The sequence below is a fragment of the Penaeus monodon genome, chromosome 18 (genome assembly GCF_015228065.2).
Source record: "Penaeus monodon isolate SGIC_2016 chromosome 18, NSTDA_Pmon_1, whole genome shotgun sequence".
NCBI lineage: Eukaryota > Metazoa > Arthropoda > Malacostraca > Decapoda > Penaeidae > Penaeus > Penaeus monodon.
In genome coordinates, this window is record NC_051403.1 from 29,542,552 (window position 1) to 29,563,513 (window position 20,962).

At 42.9% G+C, this 20,962-nt stretch overlaps 1 protein-coding gene across 1 annotated transcript in view; it reads right to left on the bottom strand.

Moving 5' to 3' along the window:
* Positions 1-20,962, bottom strand: part of LOC119584406 (DNA topoisomerase 3-alpha-like) — a gene marked incomplete at its 3' end in the record, with an annotated part of 92,866 nt that overhangs the window by 55,051 nt on the left and 16,853 nt on the right.

Sequence of the window (20,962 nt, forward strand, 5' to 3'; positions counted from 1 at the left end):
TAGCTGCAACCACGTCGACGTGCTTCCTGTCTGGCTTCACGTAGTGTGAGTCCAAGTTTGAATCTGAGATTTGCTACCTCAAGACTCAACTTGTACGTGGACAGCCCCTCATGAAATACATTATGGGGGCCGCCACAGTTGGCACATTGCGTGATTGTGGCAGAGCAGTTAGATCGATATGGCCAAGGTTTGGCACATAAGTGGGCATCTGGCTGTGAACGGCAATGTTTTGGCTGGGTGTCCCTAGACGCCAACAAATTTTGACACTCGACCGTGAGGTTGGGTATGGACGAACAGGGAGGGATTCTCCTCCTATGTAGACGTTACAGGGATGGTCATGTCTACGAAGGTAATTTGGGCTGAAAAAAATGTTAGTGGTTTCTTTCGATACCTCTGGGGGGAATGGAGTAGCTATTGTACTGATGTGCATCATAGTCTGTGAGACAGCAAGTAGGTCTTCCTCCAACGTCTGACCACTCTTGTCATAGACTGGGCATTTCCCTGGGAATTGAAACTGTTCCGGTGCAAGTATTGAGGGTTGGATGGGGTTCTGTCCAGGATTGGTTACCATATAGGGTCATTAGTTTTCCTTATGCTATAGCTTGGTTTCCGGATTTTACTGTGACAAGACGGGAGCGGTCGGGGGGTCGGCTACGGAAAGAGACTTTACACCTACTTGTTTTTTTGGAGACATTGTTTGAAGCGAAGGGTGGTATTGTCAGAGTAGGGAGGCTGTGGGAGGGATCACGAAAATCGGTCCCATGTTGGCTGCGCTAAACAGAGTATTCAGATGTTGTAGTAGATAGGGTAGTAGAAGGGCGGCGTTGAACGAAGATTGAGTAGTGTTGAGGAAGGGTAGTATTATGAGAGGTGGGCAATAAGGCTGTAAGGTGATTATAGGGCGGATTGGTGGTTGATGATGGAGGTTTGTGGGGGTAGAGTGATGAAGTTGAGCGTGCTGGGAGAGTGGACATTGTTCCCTTACGGATTGGTTGTGGCTACTGTACTAGTAGGCATTGCTGAGGGGGTAGTTTATTGCAGTGTTCGGAGCGTGGGTAAAGGAGGCCTGGGTCAGGGAATTGGGTGGGTTTTCATGTTGGTTTTGGGGCTTTTTGATTAAAGGGGCAAGCCTCTTGCCCCTATAGTGGGGATAGTTTTCATTATGGCCATGGAAGCCTGATTAATGTTGGGGATCACAACAGTCCACCCCTCAGGGTCCCCTTGACGGTTAAGGGCTGGTAAACTAATCAGGGGAATATACCGTGCCCCTGCTTCCCCTCAGGCCGTTCAGGACTGGCACAAAGTCAGCCTTCATCCTTTCAGCGGCCTCTCACACCTTAGAGGTGGATAGCAGAAGGCTTTGGTGAAGGGGACAGAACGAAAAAGTGTGACGGAAAAAAGACCATGCAAAATTTAGTTGAGTCGAGGCTGAGGTCCCAGTTGGGGAGTCCTTCCCCATCATTGGGTCTCAGTCTCCGCCTCCTAGCCCCTCCCACACATCACCACGTGCAAGGGATTGGGGGGGAACATGAAAGGAGAAAAGACTGCCAGAATGGCTGGCCGAGGGCTGAGCCCACAGGGCTTGGAGGTCCCCATCTGCAGTCTCAGCGTCTGTCTCGTATGCCCCGTCGCTAGTGACCTTTGGCGCCGATGCGGCAGAAATTCTAAATCTTTATCCCCGCCATGCAACTGGGTATTCGTAAGTGAGTTAAAGTTGTAGGTAAATAATCAATATTAACCATGCACTTATTTTTCACAGGTAAATAAAACAAAAACTGTAATTTTCCCACATATTACATATTAATTACATGGAGTTACAAACCATATTTCCATTTGAGGTTCTATATATATATATATATATAATAGGCTATTATAGTGTGCTCTGTACCTAAAACAGTGGTACCTCTCAGTAAATTGCAATATACCAGTACCTTTGCTAAATCTCATAATAAGAGAGCACAGATTCTGTTAATAATGGTCGTCCTCACCAACTTGAAATTACAAAAACCTGACTTGTTTTACAAAAAGCAGTCATATAATATATAATATGAAAATATTCCCATGGCAAATCATGTCACGTAAAATACTACAATCTTAGGTATTACAAATTACTGTTTTTTGAACTCAGATATGGAACTAAAGATTCCAACGATGGGTAAATCTAAATACTGAGAAAAATTTCCAGCTTATTACTACGGCAAAGTCTGTACCTAAAAAAGCTAAACCTCACTGTTTATTTTCTTCTCTTCTTTCATCCAATGAAAAGGTTGTTTTTTTTTTTTTTTTTGTTCTTGTCTTCTTTATCAATATCCTGAAAAAAAAAAAAAAAAGAGAAAAAAAAAAAAAAAAAAAAATAAAAAAAAAAAAAACCGAATAGAAGCTGTGGTGTTATACTTTCCGGCACCTTCTTTGGATAGGCTTTTCCGGCTCAGTGCTTTTTGTTTTCAGGATGATACTTAGGAGAATGCATTATTCCTGATATAGGTTCCATGTCATACAATATCTAGCGGAACACTGCACCGTGTAGAAACAATTACAAAACTGCTATTTCATTTTTGTTAATTTTTGCACTGGAGAACCATACACGCATTACGGCAAGACCGCAGAACCCAAAACATGCCCATGAGATCAAAACCATTGATTTTTGATGATAAAACCGAATTTTTTTAAATGCATTCTGCTGGCAGTTCTTCCGGTTGTGTCCTCCTCGCCGCAACTCCGCACCTCCGCTTCCGGGTCCTTTCGCCCCGGCGCTTTCCGCTTCGTCCCGCCGCCGCCGCCACGCCCCTCGGACCGCCGCCGCGACTTTGACTCGGCCACTGATTGCCGCTCCTGAAGGGCCAAAATCACGTGTTACAGCTCCGTAGGCACTCTTGAGCTCCTTGCATCTTTTTCTGATTTCAAAGGAGTGGGTATGTGAGCATGTTGGATTCAAGTGAGGTTGTGCGTGTGGCATGACCATTGTGCGCACACAAAAGCTCTTTTCTCTGCTTTGTTCATTAATAACAAAGTTTTTTACATAATCCTTATTAATATAATCCCGCTCGCTCGCTCTCTCTCCTCTCTCTCCTCTCTCTCAATCTCCTCTCTCTCCTCTCTCTCAATACTCTCTCTCAATCTCCTCTCTCCTCTCTCTCTCTCTCTCTCAGGAACTCGACATCCACTTACCTCCTCCTCCCCCTCCCCCTCCCCAGGAACTCATACCACCACCGCCACCTCCTTCGTCCACTTGTCGTTCCTCGCCACTTGAAAAAAGCGGCACTGCTCGCTGCGTCCTTTGCTTCTACATAGAACTCCCTCCCGCCCTTTGTTCGCCCTTCCTTCTGCACCGTCAGTCTTCAAGGGAACCACCGGAGTTAGTCGTGCTTTACCTTAACACTAACAACTATAAAACTCAAGGCTAGCTACTTCCGGAAAAGTGTCTCCCTGACCTGACGTCGCTGGAGCTGCGCGATTGCTTTAAACACAAATGAGCCAAAAATACCCAATCCAAACTCCTTTAATCCTGCCTCCTATACGCTTGCTTTTGGGCTTCGAAAAAGATTTATTAACCCTTGTTAATTATAATTACTCCCCCTTCTAGCTATCAAGATTGTTAGTACACTTACCCCCTCAAAACATTATGAAATATTTTCCATGTCTCCTGATTTATTATCTTGTCAACATTTTACCAGAAATCACACTTACAAGATCCTTCTATCAATGCCACAATCTTATAATCTCGAATCAGACTGCAACATGAATTCCAGGATAATTATCCATAAAGAAATTTAACACTTACTCTCTTCACTCCTCACCCACCTTTTGCCTGGAATCACCCTGCAGTGCACACCACGGCCGCCTACACCCGTCGGTTATCTTCATCGGCTCCTGAAAGATGAGACTCTTAGTGCCTCTGTTGTCACATCTACGATCCACGTTTTATATTTTATCAATTTATATTCATGTCTATATAAAGTATGCATCCGGATGTGTGGCATGCATACAAATAAATATATTACATATAATCTCCCTCAAATGTACTATGATCTATGGAATATGAAATATGCACCCTCTCAAATTTTGACTTTTTACATCACTCTGTGGCCTAAACTGTTAAGCCTAGTCCGACCATGATACTGTCGAAATACAGTTTTCCAGCAAGTTAGCAGCATTCCTTTTTTTTTTTTTTTTTTTTTTTTTTTTTTTTCTTTTTTTTTTTTTTTTTTTTTTTTTTTTTTTTTTTTTTTTTTTTTTTTTGGCTTCACAAGTTTATGCAACTGCTGAAAACGTCGTACACAGCGTTCTCCAATGACTGTTGCATGATACTCGAGAAGCAGGCGCTACTTATGATATGGAATAGTACCGCAACTGCTGTTCACAGTTTACTCTTAATATCCCACAAACTGGGAGTGGAATGTAAAACCTCGATCAGTCCAAGTGTCCTTTCCTGTTATCCACATGTGAACTTGGAACATACTACTGACATGAAGTAACAAAATAAAAGTCTTAGGAGAAAACGAAACTAAAATCATAAAGCTAGTATGACACGCAGCTGCACTGACACACACAGCCTGGTGCCGCCTGATGTCTCCGCATTTGTATGCTACAAACAAGCGTAGTGCCAAAGAGCTAAATGACCGACAATTAATGCCACTGTCCAGTTTATTTTGCCCTGTATTAACTCTCAACTGCCATACTTAATGGGAACAATGCTGGATCTGTGGCATATGATTTTTCTATGCTATATTCTTAAAGTCCGAGGACATACTGGAGAACCGTAATATTTGCAACTGTGGATATCATATCACACTCTACACATTGTACAATGCCATTCTTCTTGTTGTCCAGTATTAGGGTCAACTGCTTCTTTGTCTACACAGAAAGGTTACAGGACTAAAAATATTCGTAGACATGTAGAAGGCTTCTTGCAGCAATATCTAGTGGACTATTTTCTTACGGTTTATATGAAAGTCAATGGATTAACAGTATTTGTTCATCTGTTTTGCTTGTAGTTACCAGTTAATACAGATTCCATGCAATGTACACTAATGTCCATTTATGAAGTTCTATACGGCAGTCAGCATGTACACATGAACACTTTCTTCCTTTATAGCACGAAGATCTAAGATAAGTTGGACTTGACTGATATTGCAAGATTCTGTCTATTTCTGGCTATGGTAGACTTAGCGTGTGTGCGTGCGTGCGTGCGTGCGTGCGTGCGTGCGTACGTGCGTGCGTACGTGCGTGTGTGCGCGAGTGTGCGCGCATGTGCGTGTGCGTGTGTTTGGGCGTGTGCGTGTGTGTTTGTGCGTGTGTTTGTGCGTGTGTTTGTGCGTGTGTGTTTGTGCGTGTATGTAACCCAGTTTTATATATGTGATGTTACTGAAATATTGCAACATTGTTATTCGATTTATCTGTTGTTTTTTTTGGTTTTTTTTTTTTATATTCTACATGCTTGTTATAAGCTTGAATGTATTGGTCACACACTGCCTATATTCCCACCACACACTACTAAATATGTCCCATTGCTTTTACTGTTATTCGCCCTCTCATTGCCATACTAGACATTCCAATGTTGTGTTGTCCTATCCCCGTCCACAAGAGCTTAATGCATTGTTGTACACTCCTTTCATCACCATGATTGTCATATGTTAATGCACGTGATCTAGGCCCATCATTCGACCACTGTAGGAGAAATGACAGGCAGACTCCATACGGGAGCCGAGGACAACACCCCGCTCTCGCCGCAGCCGTACTCCATCATACTATATATAAAAAGGAGTCAAGACATCTTGTTCGTCTATACCTTACACCCTAAGCTCGCTCCTACTTACTCTTGTAGGGCCCATCATTCCGGCTCTTAAGTGTGGTTGATATATTTGTGCGTGTGTGTGTGTTCGTATATATATATGTGTGTGCGCGTGTGCGTGTGCGCGCGTGTGCATGTGCGCGCGTGTGCGTGTGTTTGTGTGTGTATATATATATATATGTGTGTGCGCGCGTGTGCGTGTGTGTGTGTGTTTGTGCGTGTGTGTTTGTGTGTGTGTTTGTGTGTGTGTTTGTGCGTGTGTGTTTGTGCGTGTGTGTGTGTGTGTGTGTGTGTGTGTGTTTGTGTGTGCTCTTTGTTAACGCCTGATTACTGTGCTAACTACATTTCCTCGTTATTCCACACCACTTATTCGATTTTTCATATTAGTTGGTGAAAAAGACTCACGACGCATTTTTTCTGCTGCACATCATTACATGTTACAACTAACACATCGTGCAGCAGGGAGGTAATGAACGCCTTATTCTCATCCTGAACTGAAGACCTCCAATCCACTGGACGATGAACGAACTTCCATTCCATCTGGCTGCCCCACCTCCCGCCGTTCCACCTCGCATGCTTCCTCTCTCCAAAACTCCTCCCCACCCTCCTCCTCCTCCTCCTCCTCCTCCTCCTCCTCCTCCTCCTCCTCCTCCTCCTCCTCCTCCTCCTCCTCCTCCTCCTCCTCCTCCATCATCAGCCCAGAGGAAGAAATTGCAGCCTTGTCCCTGGGGTTTCGAACATTTATAAAACTGTCGACCTGAAACAAGACATCCCATATACTTCTATACATCCAAATGCATCATTTCAACTTGCTACTATGTAATCCCAATGTAAAACATTACCTGCCCTGTCTTGATTCACCTTGCACTATCAGGGAGATGAATAAAATAAACAAAAGATTTTACAAAATAAACCGTTCCCTCCACACCACGCAACTCTTTACCTTGTTGGGACCCTCGCTTTCTGACAGTGAGCATGATGGCATGCCTCGTTGCAGTTTGCAGACGATGGCATTCTCGTCGGTCCCATCGCCGTTGGCAGTGCCGCCCCAGGACGGCCGCGGCTGAGACCTGAGAGGAAACCGAAAGGACGAAGAATCCCGAGTCCAGGACGAAGAAATTGGAAAAAAAAAAAAAAAAAAAAAAAAACCTTATGGGACCTCGTCTACCCCTACCTCTCCCACGCTGAGGCCTTACGGGGCTTGCTATTGAATGTGTACGAGGGGGACTGGAATGAACTGTTGTTGTGGTTTGTTGCTAACTGCTGGTGTTGGCGCCGTTTACTGCTGCCACGCTGCCCCGAATACAACCTTCTCTGGGTTGCTGTTTGGAAAGCGTGGCAGGGTGGGAGCTGGACGACGAAAGACAAGTAGCCACTGTCCCAAGAGGAATTCCTGCGGGGGAGGTCCGTGCACCGGATGCCCTTGGCGTCTCCGCCTCTGTAAGAAAGGTGAAACCCTATTATAGAGATTTAGGGTCTGTAAAATAGTACATTCAACCACTCTATATCTATTACTGCTATCCCACCGGATGACACAACACCTGTTAGAACCGATCCAAAAAGTTTTCTTGTCTGGGTCATTCTGACAACAAAATAGGTTTCTTCAGAGACCATCCGGTGGAGGCCTGTAAGACGACCCTTTGTAAACTGTAATCTAAGGCAATTGGAGATCAAGATGGCTTGGCCTAGTAGCCCACTATAGTAGCCTACTCGGCCCAGCCCTTCAGAGAGCTCTCCACAAAAGGTGGCTGGAACCAAGGGTTGGAATACAGTGAGATAGTGTTCGCGGTGACTGAAAATAAAGAAACAACATGTGCGGATTCGCCATAGTATGTGGCTGACACAGATTTTTGAACGAGGATTTTTCGACGAAGCCATAAGCTTCTTTTCACCATATCAATTCTCAAAGAACATGTACGTGAATGTGACGCCTCAGCAATCTGTTATAAAAGCCAGTACTAGGCCGTCCAGGTCGCCCCAAGTCTTTGGCACGGGAAGGCCAAACCCGCACACAGACGCCGCACAGGTCGCGCCTCTTGCTGCACCATGCAAAGCTTCCCTCAGCTGTGTCAGTAGCTTGAGTATCAATGCTTCTCTTCCTCCCACCCACCCACGAACCTGACCTTGCTCATGCGGCTAAAGTTGATTCCAAGACTAAGGCCTGGGAAGGATGAACACTCAATTCTTCTGGCCTTCGAGGTAATATACCGTTTTCTGAGTATTAATTGGTAGTGTAGTTTGACCTTTCTATCAATACGGTACGTGGCTTATTTGAATGCGGATTCCAGTTCATCCTTGTGAAAACTGTACGCCATTACCACATATAATAAAGATCACATTCAAGAATATAAACTCTTTCCCTGCAAAGGCAGACCTATGCCTTCTCCTGAAAACACTGAACCTCAAGGAATACAAAAACCCATATTCCTTATATCCTCAGTGAGATTCATCTTGCCGTCAGAATATAAGTAAATGAACTGATCAACACCACTTTAGTTTTAGACCCTCAAAAAAAGGCAGGGCTTTTCACCTTCAAAATTAAACCTCGAGGTGAACAAAGGAACAATTGTCCTATCTATATGGCCTCCTTTTTTTTTTCTTTTTTTTTTTAGTAACAGTTTTTATTATCTGCCTTCTGTTCACGACACAGTAAACTCCCAGTCCCAATTCTAAACCAATCATGAAATTAAACTTTATAAAATATATACATATATAATATATATAATATATTAAAAAGTTGTATGAAATGGCAAGAATGTTGGAATCGTTTCAAAATGAATCTTTAAAAGTAAAAACCCGATAATATTGTCTCACCACCATTCCGATATATGTAAATTACATATACACACTACAAACGCACGCACGCACAGACACGCACGACACACAACACACACACACACGACACACAACACCACACACACACACACACACCAACACACACCACACACAACACAACACACACACACACACACACAAATAACACACTACACACACCACACACACACACAACTACACAATACACACACACACATACACACAACATACACACACATACACAAACACACCCAATATAACACACACACAACAAACACACAACACAACACACACACCACACACACACAAACTACACCACCACACACACACACAAAACACACACACACACACTAGCGCTCAACACACGCACGCACGCACTTCACGCCACAGAGCTTTCTATGATTTTGAAAAGCCTTTGACATTTCCAGATTTGGATATTCAAGCAACTCTTCACTGCTGTAATTCTAGCCTCTACCCCTGACTGTGACAGGATCTGATTTCCATGAAAAATAAAACAATTATTTTGAAATAATTCCCTATTAGGTGTGGATTAAGCAAGAACACGTCCCTCAGCTCATACTTCCTCTTATACCTAGCTGCAATTATTTTTTGAAATTTCCACCAGACATTCTGATGGAGGACATTCACATATTTAGTAAAGATTCAATCAGTTTTGAACACATTTCAGAACTGGCTCCACGCAGAGGCACATTCCAACTATCCACGACAACTTTAACGCAACACAAGACATCGTTCTGATTCTCCCAGTTTAACCCAAAAAAAAAACCGGTTTGCCCAACTGTACCATATCAAAATACCCCAAATCACATAAACTCCACAGTGCTTTTGCAAAACCGTCCAAGGTTTCAAAGCAATAAGATCTGAACCAGAGATGCAAATTCTGAACTACCAAGAATACTCCATCTCACACTTTACATGTATGTGAAACATGGACACTGATATATAGAGACATAAACTTTGAATGTTCTCATCATAAAACTTAAACACCTAAAAAATCAATGGGCAGATTATACCTACAAAAAAAGCTTTCCTAGACATCATCATCAATAACGGTATGCTCATGTTTGAGCGCCGTGGACCTCTCCACCATCCTTTCCCGCCACTAAACTCGATGCTTACGCTTTTCTTTCCACTTGTACATCGCAGCCCGCAAATATCTTGATATTGTCGCTCAGTCTTGTCTTTGGTTTCTCTTCCTATGTTTTCTATCACCACTCCTGTCAGCAAGTCTTTCTCAATAACTTTACTTCTCATCACATGACGCAATAAACTTTAATTTCTCCTGTTCAAGATGTCCACCAGCCGGTCTTTACAATTATTTTTCTCACACTTCACATTTCGTCTTCTTCTTCTGTCCGCTAATATGCAGTACTCGTCCTTTAACACCACCTTCACACTTTGATTCTTTTTCTTTGTCTATCTACTGTCAGCACACCAACACTCATAACCTATGATGCAATTGGGACAAATTATGATTCATAACTTCAGCTTTGTCCTTAGTAAATGCTTCGGTCTTTCCAGATGTTTTGAGACAATTGTGGCGTTTTGGGCATGGCACTTCTTCTTTTATCTCCGTGAATCATCCTTGTATTAGTTAAACAGCTCCAAGATAAGTGAACTCTTTCACATTTTCCACATAATCGATTCCATTGATTGTAACATGTTCATCATTTGTTCATTGCCGGTTATCTTTGAATCTTCATGATTTCGTTTTTCTTGGCATTAAGAAACAACCAGCCTTTTTTCGCTGCTTCTCTACTTTATATCTCGTAGTTGTTTGTAGTTCGTGATACTGCTTTGCAATCCAAACTCTACATCGGCTTACCTCATATTGATATTTGTATCCTCCAACATCCACAGAGTTCCTTCAAATTATCTAGAGCCCCTCTCATAATTGTTTCGACTCTATGTTAATGATGTTTTGCGGGAACAGAATGCAACCCTGTCGCACTCCCTTGTTTGACTTCGAAATCCATTCTGTTATCCATAAGTGTTTCTTACAGACTGCTTGTTGTTGGTCATACATGGCTTTTATTAAGTTGGATGATGGTGTTTTGGGAAACTTCATACGTTCATGTTATTCCAGAGGATATCGTGATCAACAGTACAAAAGCTTTCCCGATAAATCGATGAAAACACAGGTATAGGTCTTTTTGATGTTCCTCTGTTTTTCTCTATCAATTTTAGATTTAGAATCTGGTTTCTGGTACCTTTTCCAGGGCGAAAACCTGCTTGTTTCGTCTTGCAATTTCCTCTCTTAACTTCTTCATTCTTTCAGCAATAATTTTCAACAAAAATTTTGCTGCTGGACTTATTAATGCAATGTCTTATTATTTTTGGCTTGGATGCGTCACCCTTTTTTAGGTATGGGAGTAATGTTAATGGTTAAGCAAGAGAAATGTGCTAGACATCTAAGGTCATGTAGCACTATCATTAATGTTGGAATGGGTGTGAGTTAGTGGATTAGTTGTATAAGCGGGTCAAAGGAATTGGTAGTGAAAGGGTTAGGGGTCGGGTTGGTAGGGATTTAGATTAGATGAAGGATATTTATGCGTTTGAGACGAGAATAGGTTGTTGAAGCGGCAGAAAGTGTTGATTCTGAAGGATGTCTGATAGGTTGGAGGTCGGTGAAGGGAGGTAGATGGGGTGGAAAGCAGAGGTACGGGTTGTTTTCAAACGTGGGCACGATAATAGGATGTGAGGATTTGAAAGGGGAACATTTACAGACGGAACATAGGTGGATCGATTGTGACATCAGATAGGAGTGTGTTAGCGGGGTGGCCAATGCGTAAGCGGGCAGAGGAGTCTCCCACGTCTGTTCCGATGAAATGGGAGCTGACGCAGAGGAGATTGAATAGTTTTACAGATGTAATTTATTGTGCGGAGGCTTGACCAGAAAGATTGCCATAGTTTATACAAGAGTCTTAAGTGTGGGTAATATATCGTGGCTGGAAGTATGGTGAGAAGCGTGGTTGGTATGATGTAGACATAGAGGCGTGGCGTGCTAGTGTATCTGCCTGTTCATTGCCGGGGATTCCAACATGGCTGGGCAACCCAGCAAAAATTTTGATTGTTTTATGGCGTCTGGACAGGTAGAACAACCAGTTCTTGATCTTACAAACAAGGGGGTTGTGGTGTATTGACTTTATGAGAGTTTAATTGAATTACGGGAAGTCAGTAAAAATTGTAAAAGAGTAAAGAGGAAAGTGAGTATATGTGTTTTTGAGCAAAAAGGAGTGCATTATATTCTGTAGTAAGGAAAACGGGATTCAGGAGGAAGGGAGTATTTGAAAGTACGAGTTGGGAAGATTACTGCAAAACCAGCAAACCGGAGTGATTTGGAGCCTCAGTAGATACATGATACTAGAGGAAATGAGTGGAGAGACATGGTCAAGAAAGTGTGAGAATGACAGTAGGATGGATATTTGATTTTGGGGGTCGGGGAAAACAGAAGAGCAAATATGTGGGGGTGAGGTAATGAGCATGGAGTACGGAATGGACAGAGAATGGGAGATCGTTGGAGATGGGGGAAGGGGAAATGTGAGAGGATGGTATCCATGCGTGTTGAGAAAGGAGTAGGTAATCTGAGATGAAGCTAATGTAAGAATAGGGGTTGTGGGATAGTTTAGTTTAGTCGAGGGAAATTGGTGAAATCGAACATAGCATCGGAGAGAGAGAAGGGCAAGACGTTCGAGATAAGATGGTATGCCTGATTCAGTGTACAGGCTCTCAACTGGGGAGGATCGAAAGGCGCCTAGTGCTAAGTCGGAGACCAGCAGTGATGGATTGTATCAAATGGGCAAGGGGAGAGAAGTTGAGGCAGAGGAGTAGATGAGGGCTTCCATAATCATAGTGGAGAGGATCAAAGTAACATGAAAGATGAAGGAGAGTTTTGCGGATCTGAGCCCCATGATATATGTAGTAGAGTTTTTTAAAGATTCGAAGCGCGGAGAGCTTTTTCTTTAATTGTAGAATATGGTCTCGCCAGGACAGTTGGAGTCAAAACTACACCTGGAATTTGCCAGAGGAACGGCATTGGAGTGGAGTGGCCATATAGAGAGTGGGGTAGAGACCCTACACGTGACGAGAGAAAAGATGGAGAAAGATTTAGAGTAGAAAGCGAAGCCATGGTTTGTGGCCAGAAGATACGATGAGATGCGAGATGAAGAAATTGGTAGAGATTTGGTATGGATGTGCATAGGCATAGATGAGTTAAATCATCAGCATATAGTGATGACCGGGCTCCTGGTGTAAAACCTGAGACAATATCATTAACAGCAAGGAAGGAATAAAGTGGTACTGAGCACACATGCCTTGTGGGCACCTTCGTTTGGGAAGAATGATGTGGCCAGAGGCGCTTTTTAACCTGGAAGTGCGTTGGGAGAGGAAGGAAAACTTTATGAGACACCCATGTTTCCACCGTAATGCCTAGAGAGGACAATTGTGGAGGATATGGTACCGGCCATGTCGTATCATATGCTTTTTTCTAGATCAAAAAAATAGCTATACGGATTCATGGCGTGCAAATGCAGATGTAATATATGTCTCAAAATGATCAAGGGGGTCACTGTGCTTCTGGCACTCGAAACCGAATTGGGAAGGAGAGAGAAAGATTGTGAGATTCAAGATCCCACATTAAGCCGGAAGTTTCAACCATTTCATCTATTAGTTTGCCAAGCACTAGTTAGTGCGATGGGGCGATATTCCTTGAGGAAGGGTACCCGATTTATTGGGTTTTTCAAGGAAGGGAAATGATAGAGCTTCTCGCCAATTAGAAGGGAAATTTCCCTGATGTCCAAATGTGGTGTAAATTTTAAGAGGAAGGATACAGGAGGGAGACTGGAGTTGCCGAGCATACGGTAGTGAATACCGTCAGGGCTTCCATGAGTGTTACGTCATGATTGTATGGCAGCAATGAGTTCAGAGGAAGAAAATGGGGCATTATATGACTCATCAAGATGGGGTGAAGTATGGGGGGTACGTTCTCCTGGTGGTCTTAAATAGAAGAGAAGTGTGACGTAGGTGAAACCACTACGACCTGGCGAAATATCACCCAGTGTTCATTAGCGACTTGGAGGGGATCAGAATGGGGTATTTCGAATATGGATGACAGGAGGGGCAGGATGGGGGGATGTTTGCCTGATAGTTTATGGATTCGGCGCCAAACATTTGGGAAAGATAGTGTAGAGGATGTTAATTGATGAAACATAATTTTCGCCACTATTTATTTACTATTCCGGTATTGTACGACGACGGAGATTGACAGATGCTCATTTTTAAAGGAGATAAGGCTGATAGTTGATTTGGAGTCCTCTCTTGTAGCGGTAACTGTTCCATGCTGCACGTTTTAAAGCGAAGTGCTTTAGTGCAAGCAGAATTCCACATGGAACAAGGCATTTGGAGGTTATGGTCTTGATGTTTCGAGGGATAGCTGATGTGCAGCTCGTAGACTGTATTTTGTGAAATACTGTATCATTTCTGAAATGGAAGTGAGGGGGATGGAGGGTATGAATAGCACAAGAGTGAGTGAAAGTATGCCAGTTAGCTCTATCAAAACACCAGCGTTGGGAAGTTATGAGTGGTACGTCGGAGTAGGAGAAAAGGAGAACTGGAAATGTTCACTTATAGGGAAAGTGGGTTCTAGACTGACTAAGTGGAAAATCTTAGATGAAGAGAAGGGGAGCATAGGCGAGGTCAATGCATGAAACGATTGCGTGCGTGTATCAAAGTTGTGTGGGGCGATCTGAATTTAGTTAGTAAGTCAGCTTGTGAAGGAAGCGCTCTAGAGATCGGCCTCGGGAGTTTTGTGGATAGAATCCCCCATAGAGTGGGCGTGCGTTAAAGTCACCAACTATGAGGAAAGGGGGTTGAAGTTGGGCAATTTGATTTTCAAAGCAACAAAGTCAATGGGGTGGGAGGAGGGAGAAGTAGACCTGATATCACTGTGATCCAACCGAGAAGAAGATAACGGAATAACTGTGCAAGGGACATTGGTTTGAAGGGAGGTGTGACATATGTGTTTTTCTGATTGATAAGTATGGATGAGACATAAAGAATGTGGGGATGAGACAAATGAAATTGGGGAATTGGTAATTGGAGATGTGTTTAGAAAGTCTCTGAAGGCATACAATATATGGACCTATAAGAGGAAAGGATATGACGAAGAGGTCCGGTCTGTGGAGCGAAACCGCGAATATTCCAATGAAGGATACTTATCTTTAGATTTTGAGGGGGGAAGCAGCTAGAGGGTGGGAAAAGGACTCGGAGGTTCTGAGATGGGAGAGGTGTGGGAGTTGGTGTTCTACTAGGAGGGGTATTAGGAGATTGGAGGTGTCTGAGGAAGGTGAACTTGTTACTTAGGGAGTCAACGTGTGTATCCAGGAGGGAGTTGGAAGGGATAGAGTGATGGTGTGAGGGCTAATGTGGGCGGGGTTGGGGTTGGGGGTCGGGGGATGGGTTGTGTTGGGAGGGGTAGAGGATTGGGTGTAGTGGGGATTCGTTAGGGAAGGAGGCTGGATATCAGCATTACTTGGAGAGAGTGTGGAAGGATCAGAGTTGTAAGATTTGGGAGGTTGAGTGTCAGTTTTTCATTAGGTAACTTGAATTTTCAATGGTTTCTTCTAGGAGTTGGTTGGGAGTTTTTGGGGGATATAGGATTTCTTTTGAGGGGGGGAAGAGAGACTGTTGTCCCTCAACAAAGGGAGTAAGGAAGGTGGAGGTGAATTTGTGTGGTAGGGGAAGAGGGGGTGGAACGTTTGTTCTGTCTGTTACGGGTAGTGCGAGGAGGTAGAGGGAAGGTTTTGGGGTTTGTGGTGTTGATTTGAAATATCTGTAGTAGAGATTGGAGTGTCTGGATTTAGGATGGCAAAAGAGTTGTGACTGGGGAAGTAGGAGGTAGAAGAGGGGGGTTTTATAATGTCAGGGGGGGTGGTTTATGAGATTGGTAGAATTAGCAAGTTTCCTGGAGTAATGATTAAGGAGAAACCACGTCGACGTGCTTCTTGTCTGGCTTCACGTAGTGTTGAGTCCAAGTTTGAATCTGAGAGTTTTTTGCTTACCTCAGACTCAAATTTGTAGGTGGGACAGCCCCTATAAAAATACATTATGGGGGCCCCACAGTTGGCAACATGTGCGTGATTGTGCAGGGCAGTTTGATCGGGTTGGCCAGTTGGGCCACATAGTGGCATCTGGCTGTGGACCGCAATATTTGGCTGGGTGTCCTAGACGCCTAACCTTTTGGCACTGACGTGGAGGAGGTTGGGGTATGGACGACGGGGGATTCTCCTTCCTATATAGACGTTAAAGGAAGGTCCCATGTCGACGGAAGGTAATTTTGCTATATGTGTATTGGGTTTCTTTCGATTACCTCGGAGGGAATGGAGTAGCATTGTACTGACGTTGCCTCATAGTCTGGTGAGACAGGCAAGTAGGTCTTCTCCACAATCTGACCAATCTTTGGCATAGAGTTGGGCAATTTGCTGGGAGATTGAACTGTTTCCGGTGCAAGTATTAAGGGTTGGATGGGGTTTCTGCCAGATGGTGTTCCATATATGTCTGTTTTTTGTTTAATGCTATGGCTTGGTTTTTCGATGTTTACTGGTGACATAGACGGGAGCGTGTCGGGTCGGCTACGGAAAGAGACTTTACCACTTGTTTTGGAGACATTGTTGGAAGAAGAAGGGTGTTGTCAGAGTAGAGCTATGGGAGGGATCACGAAATCGGTCCCATTTGGCTGCGCTGAAGAGGGTATTCATATTGTTTTAGTGATAGGGGGGTCGAGGCGGTGCTTGACATGGAGTAGTGGTTTGAGGGGAGATAGTGTTATGGGGAGGTGGACAATAAGGCTGTAAGGTCAAATTTTTAATAGGGAGATGGGTGGTTGATGTTGGAGGTTTTGGGTAGAGTGATGAGTTGACGTGCTGGGAGAGTGAAATGTTCCTTAAGATTGGTTTTGCTACTGTACTAGTAGGCCATTGATGAGGGGTAGTTGTTGCAGGTGGTTTCGAGCCGTGGTCAAGGGAGCCCTGGGGTTCAGGGAATCGGATGAGTTTTACATCTTGGGCTATTTGATAAACGGGGCAAGCCTCATTGCCCCTATATAGTGGGGATAGGTTTCATTATTGGCCATGGTAAGCCTGGGTTATGTTTGGGATTAAAAAACAGTCCATACCCCTCAGGTCCCCTTGAGGGGTCAGGGCTAGATACAATCATGGAATACCGTGCCCTATGGTGCTACCCTCAGGCCTTCAGGACTGCCAAAGTCAGCCTTTCATATCCTTTCACGACAAAACGGCTCTCACCCTTAGGAGGTGATAGCCAGAAGGGTTTTGGTGAGGGACAGAAACGAAGAGGTGGGAAGGAAAATAAAGACCATGCAAAATTATTTGAGTCGAGGGCTGAGTCCCAAGGGTTGGGGGAGTCCCATCATTGGGTCAGGTATGGGGAGTAAAACTGCTTTTTACCCGTCTTCTGGCCATTTCTTTCATTCATATTTTTTGTACAGAGTTTGGGTGAAGAAGTATTTCAACACTTTCGCCAGCTATTCTTAATTAGTTCTGCTGTTATTTCTCTATTCCGGGGCTCCTTGGTATTCTTTACCTTCTTTTAGGCTTTTATACTTCGGTCTAGCAGTGCGGTGTTCATCTTCGTTGTTCATGAGTCTAATTAATGTTGTTGTTAGAGCTTATTCTTTTTGTATGTTTGGAACCATATTGATAATCCATCTATCTTTGACTTCTTTTCCATCACATAAAAAAGTCCATCTCAGTTTTGAATAAGTGTCCATTGTAGGTTTAAATTTTTCGTGGTGATGTTTCGTGCTCTTGGTAGGGTTCTTTAGTTGTCTTATTGATAGAACAGTTTTTCAATTCTCTGCAATGTTCATTTAAATATTTTTCCTTATCTTGTCGCATATCCTTTGAATTTTTGTATTTTGGTTTTTTGTAAAATGACTTTTCAACTGATTATTGAACCCTTTGATTTTCGGCATCTTCTTGTTCAATTTCACTTAGTGTTTTTTCAGTCTCCTAGGGGGAATTTGTCTTTTTCTTTTTGGCGATAGTTTCCTTAAGCATGCTCAGGCAGAGTTCTGTTCCTTCTTCCCACAACCTCATTTTGGTGTTTTATCATCTTCACATTGATTTAGTATTTCAATTTGTTTGACACTGTAATTCTGTAATTGTTATCAAGAGTTTTTGTAGTCGAGCTTTAGAGTGGTGTGGAGGAACGCTCCATCCTTTTTTGGAGTCTTATTTTAAATTCGATAGTTAGTATTTGGGGGTCACTGTTGGCAGTCGCCACAGTTCTTTGTCTTGGCATTTTTTAGCAACTTTCCATTTTGGTTCAGGCACAATGTAGTTATTTGTTGCGTGTTCTTTTTGTCTGGGTGAAAACACGTGTACAAGTGTCTTGGTGTGTTGGAACAAATGTGTTGGCTATAACTAGATTATTTTGTCTACAGAATTCCATCAACTCTTTACCTCTTTCATTTATATCCTCCACGGCCGAATTTTTTCGCCACAGGTGTCATGTTTTTAGATAATTTTTTCCTACTTTGGCGTGAGGTCTCCCATGATTATTTTTACATCTCGTTAGGGATTGTGTCTAAGTATCTTGGAGAGAGTTATTAAAATTTTCCATTTCTTCAGCACTTGCATATTGGTTGGTGCGTAGCTTGTATAAATACTAATGTTATGGTTTTGCTGTATTCTGACTTTTAAAATGCGATCATTTATTGGGCTGTACCCAATTAGTGGGGCCGCGTTGGCCGAATGGTTAGAGCGTCGGACTCACACTGCACGACGGCGAAATCTGACGTTCGAGGGTTCGAGTCACCGGCCCGGCGCGTTGTTTCCCTGGGCAATGAATACACCTCGATTGCCTGCCTACCGATGGTGGCGGGCCAGCCCAAGTCAGTGCTGGTCCAGCCCGGATAAAATAGAGAGAAGGATTACCTAAAAAGGTAACACAGGCACTCTCCGTGGACAGGAACTGGGGACCCTACCACGTACTCACTCCACGATCATCAAAACGTGAAAACTCAATTGAGTATCATGCTGTGACCACGGCGGCTCATACATGCAACCTACATTAAAAGAAGAGAAGACCCAATTAGTGCATTTGGGATTTTCTTCGTGAAGAAGATCATAGCACTCCGTGCTATAATTTCCTTCTTTTCCCGCAAAGAACTGTCTTGTTTTTTCTTTAGTTTTGAAACTTCCATTACTTTTCCCAAGGGGGGGGGGGGGGGTCCTCACTTATTCCTAGTATTTGAATGCTGTATTTTATCCATTTCGTTACAGACAGTAATGTAATTTACCCATCTCGTTCATTTTCCTTATTTTCTACGTTCCGCTTTTTAATGTGTTTTCTTAATTGGACATGTTTTCTTTGATCTTCTTTGTCTTCCATGATGCCTGTTTACATTAGGCACCTGGTTGACCCACTGACTAACGTCGCCCTTGATAACCCACAGGCGACGGGCGATGTGGTAGATTATCATTTCTGTATTTAATCATTGGGTAGAGGTTTGTCCCAGGAGAAAATAAAAGTTGAGTGGAATCCCCCAGGCTCACTTCTCAACTCGCATGTCTCCAACTAACTAGAGGAACTATCTTCTGCCGCTTTAAACAGTTCACTGTAATACGCCGACTATATTGTTTGGTGAAACCAGTAATCAGTAGAACCGAAGGTGTTTTTCACACGCAGATTACCACTGCCTGCTGCCGACAGTTACCAAACCGCATACCCTGTAATGGGGAGCTACTATGGTGTTCTAAGTCCTTGTTCAAGGGAACCCCAGTGTGCAGTTTATTGTCTTACCCAGGACAACTAATCCTAGACAGTTATTGGTAAAAGTATCAAAGCCACCATTATGAAATCTTGTCCACATTAGTCAGGACATGTAGTGAGAATTGAAGAATCCAGATAACCACATCAGATTCTCTTTAGCGAACTTCAAACTGGAAAAATACTTTATGGATGTTCTCTTCGTCATTACATGGATCAGCTGATTTGAACTCTCAAATCAAGTGAAATCAATTCTAATGCATTTGATAAAGCAAAAAATAGAACTAAATTGTCAGAAATCAACCTCAGAAGGGAAAAAAAAAAAAAAAAAAAAAAAAAAAAAAAAAAAAAAAACAGAAGCAAAGAAAAGCCTGACTTGCATTATCTCCACCTTACTCTATCTTTTCATTTCTGCTTCCGAAAGCTTCATGTAAGATTCGGTTTCTCAAGCCCATGTCATCATCACTAAAGCAACATTCACACTAGTTGTGCATGACCAGGGATCCCCAGACAGGTATGCTGAGCATCTGTCAGGTACAGAGTGGGATTGGTCACATTATAGTGTGAAACAAAAAAATTACCAAACTTTCCAATAAAATATACTGCTATTACCCCAATCAACAGCATCAAAAAGCATTTCTCATTTCCATCAATTCAAAAGATGCATAGTCCCATACACCCTGGGATCTGGCCACTCCAAGGCAAAAAGGGTGGAGGAAAACAGCAGCTCTACAATGAATGGGCGGGGGTCCAAGATCACTTGATAGGGGCTAGGAGTGGAGCCTTTGATTGGGCTGTACAGTGAATAGGTGGTAATATGTCTTGGAGGTTAGGTGAGGCTAGAATCTAAAGTTTAGGGTTTTCACAACCTATAGAAAGTAGTGTGCAATTGCTCAACTGCAGAAAGAATTTCATGGATAAGAAGACTTGAGAAATGCATTCATTCATTGTTTTCATGTATATTTTGACCTTTGTAGTTTTTTTGGAAATTACTTGTTTTACAATATCAACTTCCCTTCATACGGAGGAATATTTCATAAAGCAAGTGATTTCCATCAAATGTGAAGGTTACAAATCATTCAAAGCACATCAAAAAAATTGATAAAACATATTTCATAAACCAAAGGAAGGAGAGTTTGTTGCAGCTAACCTTGAAAACATTTTTATAAAGAACTCTCTTTACATTATCTTCTGCAGTCCCTGACAACCTGTCTGCTGCACTAGACAATCAATGCCTACATTTCAAGTCAGGATCATGACAAGAAATGGGTAAAATAAAGAGTTGCACTTATTTGCATTGCTCAATGTATAAATAAAGCAGTAGATATCATGAAAAACTAAGACTAAAAACACTACAAGAAAACTTTGGAACTTGCTAAAGTAATAGCTATCTACCTACATTGTAGGGTACATTTGGCAGCTATAAGCACAGATAGAATGGATAAAAGATGTCAAGGAGGAACATAATGAGAACAGAAATGCAAGTACAAACTTGGGCCCTTTCTCCTGCTTTGACAATATAAAGCTGAATCTGGGAGGCTCTAGCCA